The sequence below is a fragment of the Euleptes europaea genome, chromosome 9 (genome assembly GCF_029931775.1).
Source record: "Euleptes europaea isolate rEulEur1 chromosome 9, rEulEur1.hap1, whole genome shotgun sequence".
NCBI classification, from domain to species: Eukaryota; Metazoa; Chordata; class Lepidosauria; order Squamata; family Sphaerodactylidae; genus Euleptes; species Euleptes europaea.
The window spans coordinates 731,137-750,356 of NC_079320.1; the positions used below are offsets into that span (position 1 = coordinate 731,137).

General features: G+C 53.6%; 1 protein-coding gene across 1 annotated transcript in view; it reads left to right on the forward strand.

Moving 5' to 3' along the window:
- The first annotated feature begins 6,397 nt into the window (after positions 1 to 6,397).
- Positions 6,398 to 19,220, forward strand: part of RAB11FIP5 (RAB11 family interacting protein 5) — a 49,177-nt gene continuing 36,354 nt past the window's right edge. Inside the window, exon 1 of the mRNA XM_056855729.1 lies at positions 6,398 to 6,527. The gene's annotated coding sequence lies outside the window, so the exon portion shown is untranslated. The remainder of the gene's footprint in view (positions 6,528 to 19,220) is intronic.

Here is a 19,220-nt window from a genome sequence, read left to right on the forward strand (position 1 = left end):
ACTCAAACTGACTTACAATCTCCTTCTCTTCCCCTCCCCACAACATACACCTTGTGAGGTAGGTGAGACTGAGAGAGTCTGAAGAGAACTGTGACTAGCCCAAGGCTACCCAGCTGACTTAATGTGGAGGAGTGGGGAATCAAACCCGGATCCCCTGATTAGAGTCCACCACTCTTAACCACTGTTCTTAACTACCACACCATGCTGTACACAGTATTCCAAGTGTGGTCTCACCATAAATTTATATAAGGGCAGTATGATAACGGCAGTTTTATTATCTATTCCTGTTTTCACTGAGGCCAGCATGGAATTTGCCTTTTTCACAGCAGCCACCCACTGGGTTGACATTTTCATTGAGTGATCCACTACCACCCCAAGAGCCCTTTCTTGGTCTGTCGCTGCCAGCACAGATCCCGTCAGTGTATATGTGAAGTTGAGATTTTTTGCCTCAATATGCATCATTTTACACTTGCTCACACTGAATCTTATTTGTCATTTTAATGCCCATTCCTGCAGTTTGTAGAGATCCTTTTGGAGTTCTTCACCGTCCGATTTTGTTTTAACCGCTCTAAATAATTTGATGTCATCTGCCAACTTGGCCGCCTCGCTGTTCACTGCCAACTCTGGGTCATTGATGAACAGGTTGAAAAGCACCGGTCCCAACACAGATGCCTGAGGGACCCCACTGCTCACATCCCTCCATCCCTGACAATTTATTCCTACTTCTGCTTCCTATTGTTTAACCAGCTTACAATCCATAAGAGGACCTGTCCTCTTATCCCACTACTATGAAGTTTGCTTAGCAGTCTTTGGTGGGGAACTTTGTCAAAAGCCTTCTGGAAATCCAAATGCACAATGTCCACAGGCTCATTCCTGTCCACATGCTTATTGACACTTTCAGAGAACTCCGAAAGGTTAGTGAGACAGGAAGCCATGCTGGTTTTTATTCAGCAGGTCTTGTCCTTCTATATGCTTGACAATTTTATTTTTAATAACGCTTTCTGTCAATTTAGCTGGAACAGACGTTAAGCTAACTGGCTTGTAATTTCCTGGGTCCTCCTCAGATCCTTTTTAAAAAATGGGTGTTATATTGGCCATTCTCCGGTTTTCTGGCACAGAGGCTGATCTTCGGGACATGTTATCTATCTTAGTTAAAAGATCAGCCAGCATGGTATAGCGGTTAACAGCGGTGGACTCTAATCTGGTGAACTGGGTTTGATTCCCTACTCCTCCATATATAGCCTGCTGGGTGACTTTGGGCTGGTCACAGTTCTCTCTGAACTCTCTCAGCCTTATCTACCTCACAAGGAGATTGTAAGCTGGGTTGAGACTCCTTAAAAGGTAGAGAAAATTGGCATATATAAAGCAACTCTTCTTTTTCTTCTTTGAGAACTCTAGGATGAATCCTGTCAGTTCCTGGTGATTTGTAAGTTTGCTGTTTTTCTATTAAGTTTTAATTCTGCCTTCCTGGTCCCCGCTATTTGCCCCAGCCCCACCCCTCCCGAAAACATCAATTCACTTCATTTGCATCATTACATCATTCACACCCCACCCTTCTCCGCAATGGGGACCCAAAAGCAGCTCACATCCTTCTCCTCTCCTCCATTTTATTTTACCTTGACAACAAGGGGGGAGGCAGTTGTGAATTTCCTGCATTGTGCAGGGGGTTGGACTAGATGACTCTGGTGGTCTCTCCCAACTCAGTGATTCTATGATTCCAACCCTGTGGAGTAGGTTAGGCTGAGAGCATGAGACTGGCCCAAGGTCACCCAGCAACCTTCCATGCAGAACGGGGATTCAGACCTGGGTTTCCGGAATCCTAGTCCAACCCCTCCACACCGTCTCGTGGCTCATGGTGCACACAGCAGTAATCTCCGTTTGATGTGGCTGGGTGTCCTTCGTCGTGCTGAAGAGATCTGCTCTCTTTTGTCTCTTTGGGGCCAGGCATTGCCCCCCTCCTTCTCTGGGCCAGCCCCCGGGCCAGAAAAGGACCACTTGCTTTCCCAGACCAGGGCTTTCCCAGACCCACTGACCACTCCCTTGGCTTGAGGCCCTGGTTTTATTGGTCTTTTCCTAGGAAGGGTTCAAGTCTGGGGAGGGGGAACGCTGTGAGGAGCAGCTTTAGGCAAGGAAGGCCCAGGTTCCAGGACGGCAATGAGTGAACATCCAGAGACAGCACACCTGTCAGACACACCCCAGTCGCTCACTTGTTGGTGCGGGAAACAGGAAAGGTTCAGATCCTGCCAAGGGGGATGTGGGCTAAGAGAAAAGCTTCAGCTGTTGGTTGAGCCTTTTCTTAAGTACTCTTCCTTGGTCCCCCACAGCAAAAGGAATTCTAGGGGACATGGTCCCCTTCCCCCTAGAGTCCCCCTAGGTCTATAAAATTATGCATGGTTTGGAGAGAGTGGAGGGGGATAAATTTTTCTCCCTCTCCCATAATACTAGAACACGGGGTCATCTGCTAAAGCTGGAGGGTGAGAGATTAAAAACAGATAAAAGGAAGTATTTTTTCACACAATGCATAGTTAAATTGTGGAACTCCTTGCCCCAGAATGTGGTGATGGCTGCCAGCTTGGAGGGCTTTAAGAGGGGAGTGGACATATTCATGGAGGAGAGGGGTATTCATGGCTGTTAGTTAGAATGGATACTAGTCATGCAGCATACCTATTCTCTCTAGTATCAGAGGAGCATACCTATTATTTTGGGTTCAATGGAACACAGGCAGGATGGTGCTGCTGCACTCGTCTTGTTAGTGGCTTCCTAGAGGCATCTGGTTGGCCACTGTGTGAACAGACTGCTGGGCCTTGGTCTGATCCAGCAGGGCCTTTCTTATGTTCTTATGTCCTCCCACCACCTTCACCCGGTCTACCAACTCTTGCCTGTTGGCTAAAATTAAGTCGAGTGTGACTGAGCCCCTTGTAGCTCCCTTGGCCAGGCAGATCAGGAACTTGCGTGACTGTGGACACTTTGCAGAGTTGGTCTCCCAGCACGCTTCAGGGAAGTCGATGTCACCCATAACTACCAGGTCATGTTGCCTGGATACCCTGTCAAGCTGCTCAAAGAGGGCATCCTCCTCCTCCTCCCCCTGGTCAGGCAGTTTGTAGAAGACTCCAACCATAATATTTTTCCTTCCTTCCTTTATCCTCACCCAGATACTTTTCACTGGGCCATCACCCGCCTCCTCCAATAGTTCCTGACAAGCAAACCCTCTCCTCACATACAGAGGCGCTCCGCCTCCTCTTCGACCCTTTTGGTTTTTCTTGAACAAATGGAAATGTTAAGTGACTATTCTACGGAGGCCGTGTCATTTTGCATCCATTCAGTGCCACCGCACCGTTTCACATCATTTTCATTTTATTAACTACCTTGAAAATGAAAAGGCTGGAAAGAAAGGAATGAATTAGTTCACTCAGAGGCAGCTGCAGCTACCTGAGGCGAGGAAGACCTTCCCCCCACCCAGACTGGAAAGTTAGCTTGGGGAGAGTCCAGTCTCACAGTAGAAATGAAGTCAATAAATTAACGGTTGGAATCATAAGTGGGGGGGGGGGAATGTGCTTAGGGAGCCAACTGACCTCCACAACGGCGTATCTCTGTGGCTGACCCCTCCCATTTCAGAACGCCAAAAGAGGTACCCCACCTCCGGAGGCAGGACCCAAAGGGCCCTGACAGGTAAGCGGGGGGCATCTTTTCCTAACCCCCCTCCCCATTCCCTTTGCTTGTGGGCAGGAGCCTCCCGCACCCCAGCCCAACAGCATGGCAGTTGCGTGGGGGTGGCCGGTGCCGTGGTGGACTCCCAGCCTGGGTCGTGGGCCAAGAGATCTGCTGGGGGAGGGGGCTCTGCTCTTTCATTTGCTGGACTCCATCTCAGACAGGGCACTTTTTTGGGGGGCGGAGCCCCTCCATTCATAGTGGAGGGGATTACTACACAACCTTTGTGCTCCTTCCCTTGCAAGAGCAGAGCCTGGTGGAGCAGCTGCTGAGCTGGAGGGATCTTTCGCCCTTGCTGTGTACATTCACATAGGACAGGTGAGCGTGGTTTGGATGCTGCCAGCCTTGGGGGGTGGGGGTGGCTGCAGCAGAGTACCATCCCGTGGGCCAAGGTGTGGGCTCCCTGGCACCCCCTGACAGACATGGCTGAGCACCCCAAGTCTCTCCTGGCCCCGTGTTCTGGCTGCAGGCATCCCTGTCTTGTTGTTCTGCAGGTGAGGACCCAACAGGGTGAATGCTGGCCCAGGCCACTCACACACACCCCGGCCCCACTGTGTGTCCTGGCTGCAGACCAAGCCTGCCTTCAGAAGTGGGCAGTTGTCAAGTCCCGGACAAAAAGGACTGGATATACAAGATGATGGAATTGATGGAGATGGCGAAACTTACTGCTTATATTAACCAAACTGATAATGTACAATTTTGGGGGGAATGGGAGATGTGAAGAATTTACTGTGAAAAATATTTTTTGATGGGTCATTTTAAAGGATACTCTTTGATTTAATCCCTCACAGTTATTTGATATAGTGATAATATTAGGATGATTACAGGTATATTATTTAGATAAAATAAGATACTTATAAAATAACTGAGTAGAGGGGGATTATACTGTTAGCAAAAGTATACATAATTTAATTTTGGACAGAAGAGAGTGAAGGGGAAGTAAATTTTTATTTTTTAGATTAGAAAATTTTATCAGTTTTATTTTACATTGTTAAAGTATTAATGGAAATTGATTTATGATGTATAAAATGAGAAAACAATAAAAATTTCATTAAAAAAAGAAGTGGGCAGTTGTCTTTGGCTAGCTTCTCCACGTGTGGCTTCGCCCCACTCGCATGCACGCTGCCCCATTTCCCTTGTGGTTGTGTGGAGGTGGTCTCTGGTTCCCTCAGCCCATTCCCCCATTAGCAGTCTGATCAAGTGTCATGAGTTGCCACAACTCTGTCTGTGTGTGTGTGTGGGATTGTGTATCTCAGGGCGGATGGGGAGGTTGTTTCCGAAGGTACAGGCTTCAGTCTGCCTGCAAAGCTGCTGGTGCCTCTCCCGCAAAGAACCCCCACACCTCAGGTTTGGTAGTCCAAGGAGTCCCATGTAGTCCGCCCCCAAACAGGGTGCCCCCAGCCATTGACAAACACCATGCATGGAGGGCATGGTGAGTGTGGCCAGCCCTTCTTGAACAAACAGCGGGGTTATTGGCGTCAGGGCTGCATCGGAGAGGAACGGATCAGCTCAGCAGCCATGCATTAGATTGGTTAGAGGGACCTCTGGAAAGTACAAAAAGGACCCAACTACTGCATTTCGTCCATCTGTCTGGGAGGCAAGAGGGTGATGAGGCCCCTGAGAATTTAAGAACACAAGAAAGGCCCTGCTGGATCAGACCCCGGCCCATCAAGACCAGCAGTCTGTTCCCACAGTGGCCAACCAGGCGCCTCTAGGAAGCCCACAAGCAAGACGACTGCAGCAGCACCATCCTGCCTGTGTTCCACAGCACCCAAGAGAATAGGCCTGCTCCTCTGGTCCTGGAGAGAATAGGGATGCATCATGAGTAGTATTCATTTTGTCTAGTAGCCACGAATACCCCTCTCCTCCATGAACATGTCCACTCCCCTCTTAAGGCCTTCCATGTTGGGGGGCCATCACCACATCCTGGGGCAGGGAGTTCCACATGGACGGGGAGCCGGCCTCACGCAGAGGCTCCCCCTGGCCCTGAGGCCAGCCGCCGGGGATGGCCCAGGGGAAGTGGCCCAGCAACCCAGAGGCCTCCCTGGCTCCCCTCCCCGCCCTGCCTTATCTAGGGGGCCACAAGGCTGGGGGGGGGGTCTCAGCGGCTCTGCTGTCCGGCTGAACTCCTCCGGCCCCCGGGGAGAGCAACAGGCTTCCTGGTCGTGCCCGCCTACCGGGACCCCCGCTCCGGGGCAGGGGCAGGGGCGGTGGCGGGGGGGGGGCGCCCGGGCGCGGCGAGGAGGAGGCGGGCCCGCGGGCGGGCGGGGCCCTTTAAGGAAGGGCGGGGGTCGCGGGGGTGGGCGGCGCCGGGGGCGAGGCTGGCCGGCAGCAGGCAGGCGGGCGGGCGGTTGCAGCTGCGCGGCCGGCGCCGCAGGAGCGGAGGAACTTGGCAGGCGGCCGTCCGTCCGTCCGTCCGTCCGTCGGGCGCGCTTTGCCGCAGAGGCAGCCATGAGCCTGCTGCGGGGGTCGTCGTCGGGGGTCTCGGAGGGGCGGGGGCCGGGCTGGCTGCCGAGCCACGTGCAGGTGTGGGTGGGGCAGGCGCGGGGGCTGCGGCTGAAGGGGGGGGCCCCGGGCGACGCCTTCGCGGTGCTGCAGCTGGGGCGGCACAAGCGGCGGACGGCGGTGGCGAGGGGCGGGCGGCGCTGGGACGAGGAGTGGGCGCTCGAGCTGCCGCCCCAGCTGCCCCCGGACGGGCCGGCGCCGCTGCTCAGCCTCACCGTGTGGCAGCGCGCCCTCGCCGGCCTCGACCGCTTCCTGGGCCGCGCCCTCGTCCCGCTCGGCCCGCTGCTCCAGGCCGGACGCGCCCATCCCGACCAGTGAGTGGGGCGGGCGGGCGGGCAGGGGGGCGCGCGTTTGCAGCCCTGGGCCACACCGGGCCGGGGTCAGCCGTGCGGGGGTGAGGCGGAGCGGCCAGGCACCGCCTCGCACGGGGGGGGGGGAGCGGAGGCGAACTTGGCAAGCTCCTGGGTACCCCCGCCAGCTTCCCTGCCAGGAGCCGGGGAGACTGGCGGGGGCCGCTCGTGCCCTCTGGGCTGCTGGAAGGAGCTTTGAGCGCAGGGCAGCTTGGCCGGCGGGGGGGGGGGGTGGTGGTGGTGAAGCGGGTCTCGCCTCCGTGGGACGGGGCGGGGGGCAGCGAGGGAGTGGGCTGGCGGGGGGGCGGGGCTTGCAGCAGCAGCAGCAGCAGCAGGTGTGTCCAGGGGCGCCGGGCAGCTTTGGGAAAAGGCGGGTGCAGGTGGGCCGGCCCGGCGGGGCTGTGTGCTGGCCGGCCTCCTCCTCCTCCTCCTCCTCTTCCTCCCCTGCAGCAGCATCCCCGGAGGAAGGAGAACTGCCGAGTCACGGCTTGGCGGCCGCTCCGAGGCCGCCCCGAAGGCGCTCTTTGCCGGCCGCTGACCCCGCGGCCGCTGGGCACGGGTGGCTCCCACCGCCGACCGGCCCCGCTTGGCTCTTGGGGCTTTCGGGGCGGGGTCTGGCCCAGGACATCTGGAGGTCTAGAGGAATGGGGGGGGGGAAGGGGCGGGGCGGTTGCCTGCTGACTGCAGTGCCCCCCCCCCCCAAGGCTGCAACACCTTCATGGCCAAGGGAGGCTGCGGGGGCTTGGGAGGCCGGGACCGGGCGGCGGCTGCGGGGCTTTGGGCAGGCCTGCAAAGAGGAGCAGGGGCAGCTGGTTCAGGCCCAGAATCCCCCCTCTGGCCGGTGGGGCTCGCCTGGACAATGAGGGGCAGCCCAGAGGGGGAGGGGGGCAGCTCACCAAGAAGCCCCGCAGGAGCCTGCTGGCTGCAGGTTGACTTCCTCTGAACAGGGAGGCTCGGCGCACGAAGGGGTGTGCCCCAATGGGGTGTCCATTGCTGTTTGGTATGAGATGTGGGGGGTGCCTTGGGCCTGGGCCCAGATTGGAGAAGGCAGCTGAGGAGAGCGGTTGGGGGCTGCAGCCCTGGGCCAGACCTCTGGTGGCTCTTGGGGGTCAAAGTTCATCAAATAGTGACCCTTCTGGCTCATCTTGACTTGATTTGGCGGCAACCAGATCTGGGGGTGGGCTCCTCACCTCTTGTTAATTCTGAGGGATTATTTGCTTGGGCGCACTGCTGAAGGGGCCAGTTATGGCCTGCAAAGTCCTGCGTGGGCCCAGAGCAGGAGCCCTGAAGGGCCAGTGGCCCGCATCACTGGGGAAAGTTGTGCCACTGCCTCGTCGCTGGTTCATCTCTCTGTCCACCTGGAGCGGCCACGGATTGGGAACCTTCAAGAATGGCATTTTCCCAGATGGTGATTGGGGGGTGGGGTGCTGAAAGCTGGCCTTTGTTATTGTCTGAAGCCGGGGTTCCTGTGTGTGTGTGTGGGGGGGGGTCTTGCAGCTGAGCATACGGAGCATCCTGGGCTCTCTGAGCTTCCTTCAAGAACAGTTCTGTGAACTTCTGGAAGCCTCTTTCTCTTCCCTAATCCTACTTCTGCAAAGCACCTTCCTGAGCCGCTGGAGCCCCTCCCCCAGCTGTCTTCCCTACTGATCCTGATACGTGATGGATTTTGGAGGGGGGGATAAAACCAGGCGAAATCAATTACCAACTTTCTCTTTTTTAATAGATCTGTGAAAGCTAACTCCTTCTCTCATGTAAAATCTGATTGATGTTCATGCCGTTCCCATTCTGCTGCGAAGCTTGCCGGGTGACCTTGGGCTGCTCGCACTCGCTCAGCCTAACCCCTACCTCACAGGGTTGTTGTGAGGACAAAATGGAGGAGAGAGAACCGTGTGTGCTCCTTGGATGAAGGGGGGGGGGATAAGAGACGATCTGGGCCCAAGCCTCTTCACGTTGATTGGCTGGATGCCCTCTGGAGCACTTGGCCTGCCGAAGTCTCCCCAAGTCCGAAAGGAGGCAGCCGTCTGTCTTTGCAGAAGGGCTTGAGCTGGTTCTGGCTGGGGGGGGGGGGCTTTTCTGTCTTTGCACAGTGGCGGCCGACACTGGTGAGAATCTGCTTTAGTTTTGCACATCTCACTGTGTGGAGGTTGGTCTTCTGTGGTCCTGTCGTGTGTGTGTAGAGAATGCTTCATTATTTTATTTATTAGATAGTTTTATGCCACAATTGGTTCTTGGTGTGGCTTAGAACATAAGAAAGGCCCTGCTGGATCAGACCCAGGCCCATCAAGTCCAGCAGTCTGTTCGCACAGTGGCCAACCAGGTGCCTCTAGGACAGGGATGGGGAACGTCAGGCCCAGGGGCCATTTAAGGCCCGCAAAATCATTTGGTCTGGCCCTTTGTGGGTCCTGGCAGATCTCTAGCTCAGAAGGATCTAAGACTGGTGATCCGCCCCCTCCCGCGGACAGGAATAGTCTCTATTCAAGGCAGATGTGAGTTTGTTTTGCCGAGAAAAGGAACCTTCCCCCCCCTTGCAGAAGAGTCCTTAGCTATGGAGCTGCTAGGACCGCCCAAGATACTGTGTTAACCCTTTCCCACCCGGGCCGTGGAGAAACTACGTGGCAGACACTTGGAGCCATCTCCGGTCGTGCCTCTTGGCTAAATGTTTGACCAAATATAGCAGGCTAATTTTTAAAGTTGATAATTTTGTATGGCCCGCAAATGATACTATAAATATACAAATGGCCCTTGGAGGAAAAAAGGTTCCCCACCTCTGCTCTAGGAAGCCCACAAACAAGACAACTGCAGCAGCACCATCCTGCCTGTGTTCCACAGCACCTCATACAATTGGCATGCTCTTCTGATCTTGGAGAGGATGGGTATGCATCATGACTAGTATCCATTTTGACTAGTAGCCATGAATACCCCTCTCCTCCATGAACATGTCCACTCCCCTCTTAAAGCCTTGTAAATCCATACATAAACAGTTAACCCCTTCCCATTTCAATAGCTCAAAAGTAAACATAACAAACAAATAAAAATATATGTCCCATAACAGAACAGCATTTCAAACCACATTTAAAAGCAGGATGGAGGCAAAATAAAACAGCCCCATCTCAATTGTAAAGCTTCATCCAGTGATGGAATGTTTTTTTTTGGGGGGGGGGGGAAGAAAAGCAAGAATAGCTGATGACGGGAGCACAGAGTGGACAAACTTGGTGGCCAGCCAGGAATCGGCAAGGTTTTGGCTGGCCCAAGAAGTGCAGCTGGTGGGGTGCCAGGCAAGGGGCTCTCCCCCCCTCAGGGACGCCTCTGTTGAACAGGCCCCGCTTCTTATAGTCTCTCACCATAGCTGGGGGGCACTAGGGTGTGGGATTAGGCATGTCCCTCCCCCCAGAAACTTGGGTACATTCATCTGGGGGGGCAGGGTTTTGAGAAGTGTCTTCCCAAAGAGAGATGGATCATTTTCTTTTTTGTACCTGTAGGTTTTTTGCCTGTGTTGTCCCATTAGTGGTGTGGCCCTTATCCCCCCCTCAGATGGTTGGCAAGAAGCGGCACATGCAAGAGAAGTATGGTTAAATATTGTTAAAGGGTGAAGAAGCTTACTCCTGTCAAGGCAGGGGCTCTCTGGAGTGACAGTCCGGGGACTTGAGATCTCCCCGGTCTCGGATGGGGTTACACTTCCCTTGAAAAGCCAGGTTCGAAGCTTGGGAGGGCTACTCGACACAGCAGTCAGCTTGTTGTGGGGCCGGTGAAATGGCTTTGGGGCTTTGCGAGCGGCCTGGGCGGGCTTGCCAAGGCATCCATTACAACCGCTCCTTGAAAACCTGGCATGGAGTGCAAAGCGGCCCACGTAGCCCAGGGTGACCTGATCTGAACTGAGCTTGGAAGCTAAGCAGGGTCAGTACTTGGATGGGAGACCACCGAGGAAGACCGGGGCTGCCGTGCTGAGGCAGGCAATGGCGAAACACCTCTGCTCTATCTCTTGCCTTGAAAACCAACGATGGGGTTGCCATAAGTCAATTGTCATTTGACAGCTCACTTTACCTTTGTGTAGTGAACTGTTTCCTTTTAAGTGGTGGTGGGAAATGGCATTAATTCATTAATTCTGACTTTTTGCAACCCAGGATTTTTAAGGCAAGAGGTGAGCTGAGGTGGGGTGCTATTGCTGCCCTGGACTTCCTCGGTGGTCTCCCCTTCAAGAACTAAACAGAGCTGATCCTGCTTAGCTTCTGAGGTCTGCCAAGATCGGGTTCGCCTGGGCCATCCAGGTCAAGACGAGACTAACAGAGGTGGTTTTGCCATTGCCTGCCTCTGCGTAGCAACCATGGACATCCTTGGTTGTCTTCTCTCCCAGTACTAATCGGGCCCAGTCCTGTTTAGCTTCTGAGGTCTGATGAGCTCAGGCTAGCCTGGACCATCCAGGTCAGGGCTTTATTTTACGTATGCACTGTTAAACCTGGAAATGCCAGTTTTTGTCTTGGTTCTCGGGAGCTTTTCTCCACTGCTCACTGACCTGACAAGTGGACAGGGCGCTGGCTGGGTGCGGCTCTCCCCTTGCCGTAGCCCTGCCCGTGTGCCGTAGCCCTGTCTGCCCTTGGCCTCCATCTGTACCCCTGCATAGCTTTCTGGGCCTGCAGGGCTGTCAGTGCAGCCTGTTTAAGACTGCGTGGAGAGAGTTTTTGTTCACCCGGAGGGAGTGTGCTAATGGGGCAATCCAATGCAGAGTCACTCCAGTCTAAGCCCATCCGGATTAGGATTATGTTGTAAAATATTAACGTTTTCTTTAAACATTTAAACATTTTCCTGCTTAAACTATTATATAATGGGTTTTTTTCTGTTTCTGAATTATTTACTGATCACGGCTGATGGAGTTGCCTTCTACTGAGTCATGCCCTATCCAGGTCAGGCTGTCCTCTGTGGGGGGGGGGGATTCAGATCACCCACTGAGCCCTCCTTTTCAGTGGAGATGTTGGGGATTGAACTTGGAACCTTCTGCATGTGAGGCAGATGCTCTGCCACTTGAGCTGCTGCTCCAGCCCAGCTAGGGGTCTCCTCTGCAGCCGGCCCGTAGCTTGTTCTTTTGTAGACAGATGTCAGTTGGTATCAACATTAGGAAGTGCTTTTCCTCAGCGTTCCTTTCTCCTTTACACCCAGTTCGTAAAGGAGGGGGTGGAACCTGTCTCTGCATTGCTTCAGGCTGTTGGCGACACATCACATGTTGGAATGGGCCTCTATTTGCAGAGGATTTTTAACACAGAAAACTAGAACAGCATGGGGGTATTTTTTTCTCCTCCCATTCGAGCTTTCTAGCTTGAGAGGTAGTGTGGTGTTGGGCTAGGATCTGGGGAGAGACTAGTTCGAATCTCTTCTCTGTCATGGAAGGTTGCTGGGTGACTTTTGGCCAGTCACACACACTCAGCCTAGATCATTTAGCCTGAAGAGGAGACGACTGAGAGGGGACACGATACCCATCTTCGAGTACTTGAAGGGCTTTCATATAGAGGAGGGTGGCGAGTTATTTTCTGTTGCCCCAGAAGGTCGGACCAGAACCAACGGGTTGAAATTAAATCAAAAGAGTTTCCGTCTAGACATTAGGAAGAATTTTCTAACAGTTAGAGCAGTTTCTCAGTGGAACAGGCTTCCTCGGGAGGTAGTAAGCTCTCCTTCCATGGAGATTTTTAAGAAGAGGCTAGATGGCCATCTGTCAGCAATGATGATTCTATGACCTTAGGCAGATCATGAGAGGGAGGGTATCTTGGCCATTTCTTGGCATGGAGAAGGGGTCACTGGGTGTGTGTGGGGGAGGTAGTTGTGAATTTCCTGCATTGTGCAGGGAGTTGGACTAGATGACCCTGGTGGTCCCTTCCAACTCTGATTCTACCTCACAGGGTTGTTGTGAAGATAAAATGGAGGAGAGGTGAATGATGTAAGCCGCTTTTGGTCTTTGTTGGGGAGGGGTATAAATAAGATAAATAGATGGACTGGTTATGTAAAGATGTGTTGAAAGCTGAAATCTACCACCTGCAGCTTGAAGTGGAGGAGTCCATTCTGCTAAAGCCTCCCCATCAGTTCGTTTGTCACAGAACCGGCTGGCCTCACAGAAGTAAGTGATTTCAAGGAGAAGCGAGGGCCGGCGGGTTTCACTGTGGAGTATAGGGAGATGTCTGTGTTCTTTGGTAGGCAGAACCACTAACATTTATAGCATTTACAACTGGAGTCCTGATTCCATTGCAGTGAATGGGTGGCTATTGGGCATAAATTAGGAGCACCCTCCAGACGGATCAGTGGGGTTGCTGTGCTATTCCCTGCTGCCAATGGCTGATACTGGCTCGGCCTTTTCCCTTCTTGGGCTCGTGGGCTCCAAAGAGGGCCCAGATTTCATTTGGTGATGCTCCTGCCAACCTTGGAGTCTCACGGATCTGTAGAGAAGAAGTCGCCCGGCAGAACCACCAGCTGAGAGAGCTGCCTGGCTGCCCTGTCTACACACAGCTGCACTGGGGCAGAAATGCATGCTGGCATGTAACCTTGCAAAACTATGTTTCCCCCACGTAATTAATTAACTAAATATAATAATAATATTCCTCATCTAAGACATGGGTGACAATCGACATTAACTTCCTACCAGAGATGGTGGTTTGTTTTGGAGGTCTATGCATGGTAACTTTGGGCCACTATTGGGAGCAACGTACTACTAAATAGTGAGGGTGTTTGTGAGCTTCTCTCCCCACCAAACACAGTGACCTAGCTGGAGTCTGCCTGGAGCTGTACCTTTGATGTGCAAGGAGGTTTCCTTCCTGCAGAAACATCAATGCCAAGCCAGGCCAGTGGGCCGGGGCTCAGCCGCCCTCCGTTTCCCTGAGGTTTATGTGAGCAGTGCAGGGTCATACATAGTGCTGTCCTGCCCTCTGTTTGGAGGAATCTTTTTGGCCAAAATGGCAAAAACTCTGCTGTGGGTACCTCAGAAGATGGTGTGCTGGCAAGAAAAAGGGCAGGGCCCACTGGGAGCCTGGGGAGGCATTTTATTCATTGCCTTTATTTACAGCGGGCCTTCCTCCCTGAGGCTCAAGGTGGGTCACAGCATAGATAAACGCAGCATGAGATGCGCAGTGAATGGAGCCGTAGGGCTAGGATTGGGAACGCCTGGGAGAAGGACTAGTGCTCTCAGGTGCGCTGTGATGCAGAAAGCGGGCTGCAGAGGGAGGAGGCCATGCAGACCACGCAGGAAGATACCTTCACTAAACATTGCAGTATAGTTATTTATCTCATTTGTATCTGGGCTGGTGACTGGGTGGTAGTTGAATCTGGGGATGATATTAATTCCTCATGGGCACTGCAGGCGATGTGGCCCGCTAGTGGGATGCCAGCTTCAAGTAGGATGGTGACCGCCGTCTTCTTTCAGTCCTGCCAGTGTGTGTCTGTGACAGTACGCATGACCTCATTTGGTGGCAGTGTCCCAAGTCTGATTTTGAGGCCCTCTGTGAATGTGAGGCCCGGGCCGAATGGCCCTCCTGGCCTCCACCTTCTGTGATCTGCAGGAGAGGCGTGGTGGGTAGAGGTAAGCATACCTGTCAGAGCACCCTTCAGCCCTTCTCCATAGCCTGAGACGCCGGTCTCTTCACTGCTTCCAACCGGGAGAGGATGCGTTCAGGTGAAGAACACCAAGATGTTCACTGGAGGACCTGGACAGGCTCCAAGGGCTCATTTTAAAGGATGCGCACCTGTATGCATCACAAGAGTCCCTTCTGTCATTTCGACCACATTGTGCCAAGTGCAGGGAACACGCATGAGATAGTGTGTGCCTCCGGATGGCTCCTGGTGATGCAAGTAAGTGAGCCAGGCTGCACGCTCCAGGGGAAAGCAGAGAGGCTAGTTGCTGGGTGATCTTGGGCTGGTCACACTCTCAGCCTAACCTACCTCACGGGGTTGATGTGAGGATTAAATGGAGGAGAGGAGAAGGATGCAAGCTGTGTTTGTGTGGGATAACTGAAGCAAACGACTTCCTTGTCTTTGGAGCCAAGCTTGAGAAACTGTTGGGGATGGGGGGTCCTGAGGTGTTTTCCCTCCCTACCTCCTCTCTCCTGCCCCCTTGGTTGCTTCCTCTCCCTTTTTTCTTCTTGCCTCCATGCAGAGTGTTGGTGGGCTTGAACAAGGTGTGTTGTGTGTGGGGGGAAGGGTGTCTGAGCTGCTGTGATGTAACCTGTGTTTGTGCAGGTTGTGGCGGGGGGTGGGTTGGACTGTTGCGAGTGCTTATTTTTGCCGTTACTCTGCAGATTGAAGGGTTTTCCTGGATGTTGAAACCTGCGGTTAGCCAATGAGATCTGCAGAGGAAAAGAGGGGCCACGGCTGCGTTGGGCTCTGCTTGGTCTGACTGCCTTTCAGGGCCTAAACCTGCTCGGATATTCCGGAGCACTCCGAAAGGGAGCGTTCCTCTGGGCTGGGGGGGCTAGCAGCGTCCAGCTCAGCAGGCAGCCTCCCTCCCTCCCTCCCTGACCCCATTAGTTCACGGCCAGTTGGGAGTGGCAGCTGCAGAGTCAGGCGTGAGTTTCCAAGATGCCTGTTCAAATCCCCTCTTGGAGGAAGAGAGCCTGGACTCGAATGGAGCTCCTATCCCAAAGGTCTTGTTGGCCTCTGAGGTGCTGCTGCACTCGTCTTGTTGGTGGGTTCCTAGAGGCCCCTGGCTGGCCACTGTGTGAACAGACTGCTGGCCTTGATGGGCCTGGGTCTGATCCAGCAGGGCCTTTCTTATGTTCTTATGGGCTTAGAGGGAGTGGCTCCCAGAGTGAAGGGCACAGTGACTGAGGAGCGCCTGCACCTTTGGAGAGGAAGGAAGGGGACAGAAATCATAACATATTGTTAGATGCATTCGTGATGGTGCCTTATTGAGGCCTCCCATTCCTGGGGCTGGAAGGGGTGGCAAGGGAATGTGTGAAAAGGTGCCTGGGTGAGCCTTCCTGTCATCCATGGCAGCCCACCCCCCTGAGAGGCGGTGCTGTGTGCCGGGCTGTGCCCAGCAGAGGAGGTCCTTGCAGGGCCGCAGGAGGGCCCAGAGCGCTGTTGGTAGAAATGTGCTTTGTCTGTCTTCTGGCTGCAGCTCTCTGCCTCCTGCCCTCTTCCTCATGAGGTGCTGTCCAACGGTTGGGGCACCTGCTCATCTTTGCAACGTCCCACTTGGTGCCTGGAAAGCTCGGGTTGGGACTGAGGTTGGGTCGCCCCCTTGTTTTTCCTACTGCTGCACCCACTGCACAACTCTGCCTTGCCTCATGCATGAGCTGGGTTGTGTGTCTGTCCCTTGGCACAGGGCCCAGAGCCTGGCTCTTCCTGGTAGACTCTTGCCCGACATCTTCCTGTCTCCCTCTGCCGTTGGTGTTGGGGGTGGCAGAGAGAACTTGTGCCTTTGGGGCAGAGACGATGCCCAGTCGGGGGGTGGGGACAGGATGAAGGCCCAGCTGCCTTCTCCCCTGCTCCTGGCACTGGGAGCCCCGAGGGACGGAAGGTTTGCTTGTGCCTGAGAGTCTTCTAGACAGGTGTCCTGATGGAAGAGCACGCCTGGGACTTTGTACTTGCTCTGTGCTTTCTTACTTCCCGACGTGTGCAGCTGTTTGGCTCAGGAAGCCGTCCAGTCTAAGCCGCAGGCTGGGCAAGGGTCCCATCCCGAGGGGAAATTCTTCCGCCTGGCCAGGGCCGTGTCTTGGTTCTCCTCCGGGGCTGGCTGGCACGGCTCTCCTTCCTTTTGGGACTGTGGCTGAGTGGTAGAGCATCTGCTCAGCATGCAGAAGGTCCCAGGTTCAATCCCCAGCATCTCCAGTTAAAGGGACCAGGCAAGTAGGGATGTGAAAGACCCCTGCCTGAGACCCTGGAGAGCTGCTGCCGGTCTGAGTAGACAAGACTGACTTTGATGGACCGAGGCAGCTTCATGTGTTCATGGACTGAGTCAGGTGGCCTCCTTGCCCGGAGCCTTCTCTGGAAAGCAGACAGTGAGCTGTGGGGATTGTGTGGGTCGGCCTTGCCGGACCGAGGGACGGCTTTGTAGAAACTTGGGGTGTGCATAGCTGGGAGGGGTCAGCTGTGATGCTCCGGTTTCCCTGGGGAGGCTGTCGGGCCGGTCCCTTGCCTTCCCTCAGTGGCTTTGGCAGGCTTGCCTATCAGCCCTTCTCTTGCAGCCAGAGGGATGAAATCTGTCAGGGATAAATGCTCTGTGTCGGAGTGAACGTTTGTGGGGAATCCTGCTTGCAGGAGTTAATCTGTTGCCGCTCATGCCCATGTACCCGTTGCTGTTTGTTGTCTCAGTTGTTGAGCAATGGCGCATGCCTGTGTGGGCTTGGCCTACATGCTCTGGAGGGCCATACAGCATTTTCTTGCTAAGATTTGGATCCTGCATCATTCAGGTGCTTGCAGCAGGATAGATCTTAAATTGCTGGAAAGCTTATTTTTATTTGAATGGGGAAGGTTTGGATGGGGTTGTCCTCCCCCTAGAGGAGGCGGCTTGTAGCGAAGGGGTGTCGTTGGGCCTGGGCCTCCAGCTGGATAAACAGGTAGCTGTGGCCAGCGGTGCCGTTCACAAGCTTCGCCTGGTGAGCCAGCGGCTGCTCTTCCTGGGTAGGAAAGATCTTGCCAATATAGGGCACGCCCTGATAACATTTGGCTTTGATTACTACAATGCACTCTATGCAGGGCTGTCCTTGAAGACTGTCTGCAAACTACAGTTGGTGCAGAATGCTGTGGCCAGAATGCTGATTGGGGTGAGTCATAGGGATTATTTCACTCTAGCCTTGTTCCACCTACACTGGCTGACAATTTGCTTCCAGGCTCGTTGCAAGGACCTTTAAAGCCCTGTGTGGCATGGGACCAGCATACCTTAAGACTGCCTGCTCCCATATTAACCCCCCCTGACCACTATGTTCACCTTCTGAGGTCTGCTTCAGGTGCCCCCTCCACCTGAGGCTAGATGGGGGGGGGCAACCCAAGAAAGAAAGGGCCTTCTTGGTTGTAGCAGCAAAACCTGAGCTCCATCCCCAGAGATATTTATCTGCCCTTCTTGGGTAGTTTCCCCCCCTCCCGACCTCTTTTCAGTTTTTCCCATGGAAATTTTGGAAAGTACTGAAAAAAATTTTATGAAATATTTTTATCTTCTAGGTGGGCATGCTGTAGACCTATGCAGTTCTTAAATCCAAGATGCATGTATACACCTAGAAGGATACCTAATTTTCACAAGGGGAGCATGCAGGGCTTTCATTGCTTCTCAACAGTTGCATGCCTTCTGTTACCCTTTTGACCTGAGTCTTCCCTTGTGGTTGACCTTTTCACCTCTCCCTCAAACCAGTGTGACAGGTATACCCACAGAGTGGGTTAAAAGTGGCTTGCTGCCCTACCTTGCAGGAAGGAGAAAGATCAGAAGGAGGTGGGGCAGAAACTGCACCAAAGCTTCAGAGGAAAACTCTGGATGTTTCACTGAGAACTGAGCCCTCTCTAATCAGACAGCAAAAATTAAGGTCCACATGCTAAGGTCACATAGGATGTATCAGCTTGCTGTTTTATCTCAAGAGTTGGGTATATTTGCAGTTCTGCTTGTCAAAAACTAATGCATTTGTACCATTTAAATTCAATAAATATGTCAAATATTGCGATTGTTGTATGTTAAGTAAGTTACAAATGATGCATTTTATGTTAAAGCAGTAAAATTAATTTAGGTTTGATATGACAGTAAGTATTGTATATGTTTAATCCCTCCCACCGTTCCATTTCCCCCCCCCCCATGGCTTCAAAATTTCCAGAAATGTTACATTTCCACTCCCTGTGTTATTGTTTTTTTGCCAGCAAGTGAAGACGTTTGTTTTGTTCTGTATTTTACATGTTTTTAAAGATATTTCTGTTTGCAGTTTTCATGCTTGAAATGTCCTTGGGGGGACCCTAGGTTTGGTGGAAAGTTGGCACGGTGCTTATGCATGTACGAAGCTTTCAGCAGAGATCGGTTTCTGAGCCCTGCCTGCCAAATTCGGGCTGCTGAAAGGGTTGGGGGGGGGAGGCATGCTGGGGAGTAGCGCCCAGCCCCTCGAGCAGGCTGATGGGGGATGTAGATAGGAGGGCATTCCTGGTTGATGGGGGGGGGGGTCACATAGACCCCAGCCCCTCTGGCTTCTGGGCAGCCTTCGTGCCCTTCAGAGGCCGAGGAGTTCTTCATAACCTCGCCATTTCCTCAGGCCCGTTTTCAGGAGGGCGAGAAAGAGGCTGCTGCTTGTTGTTCGCGGGGTTATCTGGCATGTCCAGCTGGCCTCTTGGGTGTGTGTGTGTGTGTGTGTGTGTGTGTGTGGAGGGGGGGTGTTCTGGCCCTTGCTTCCTCCACCGGTAACTCTGGAGTTCAAGGCTTTCGGTGCATCTGTGCCGTGGGAGGGGGGGAATTGGGTTTCCTGCATTGGTGGCTGGCTAAGGGAAACGGTTCTGGCTGGGGCAGGGTGGCTGGGGGTCAGAAGCTCCCTTCTGACCCCCCCCCCGTTTCTTTTATTAGTATTTAGAAAATATATATCTGCTGCCTTCCTCTCCAGAAAGCTGCTGACAGTGGCTTAAAACTCAAACAGTAAAACAAAACCATGAAGATCGGGGCCCTGAAAAAGGGAGCCATTAAACAAGCCCCTGAAAAGAGGGATTGTGGTGGCAGCAGCAGAA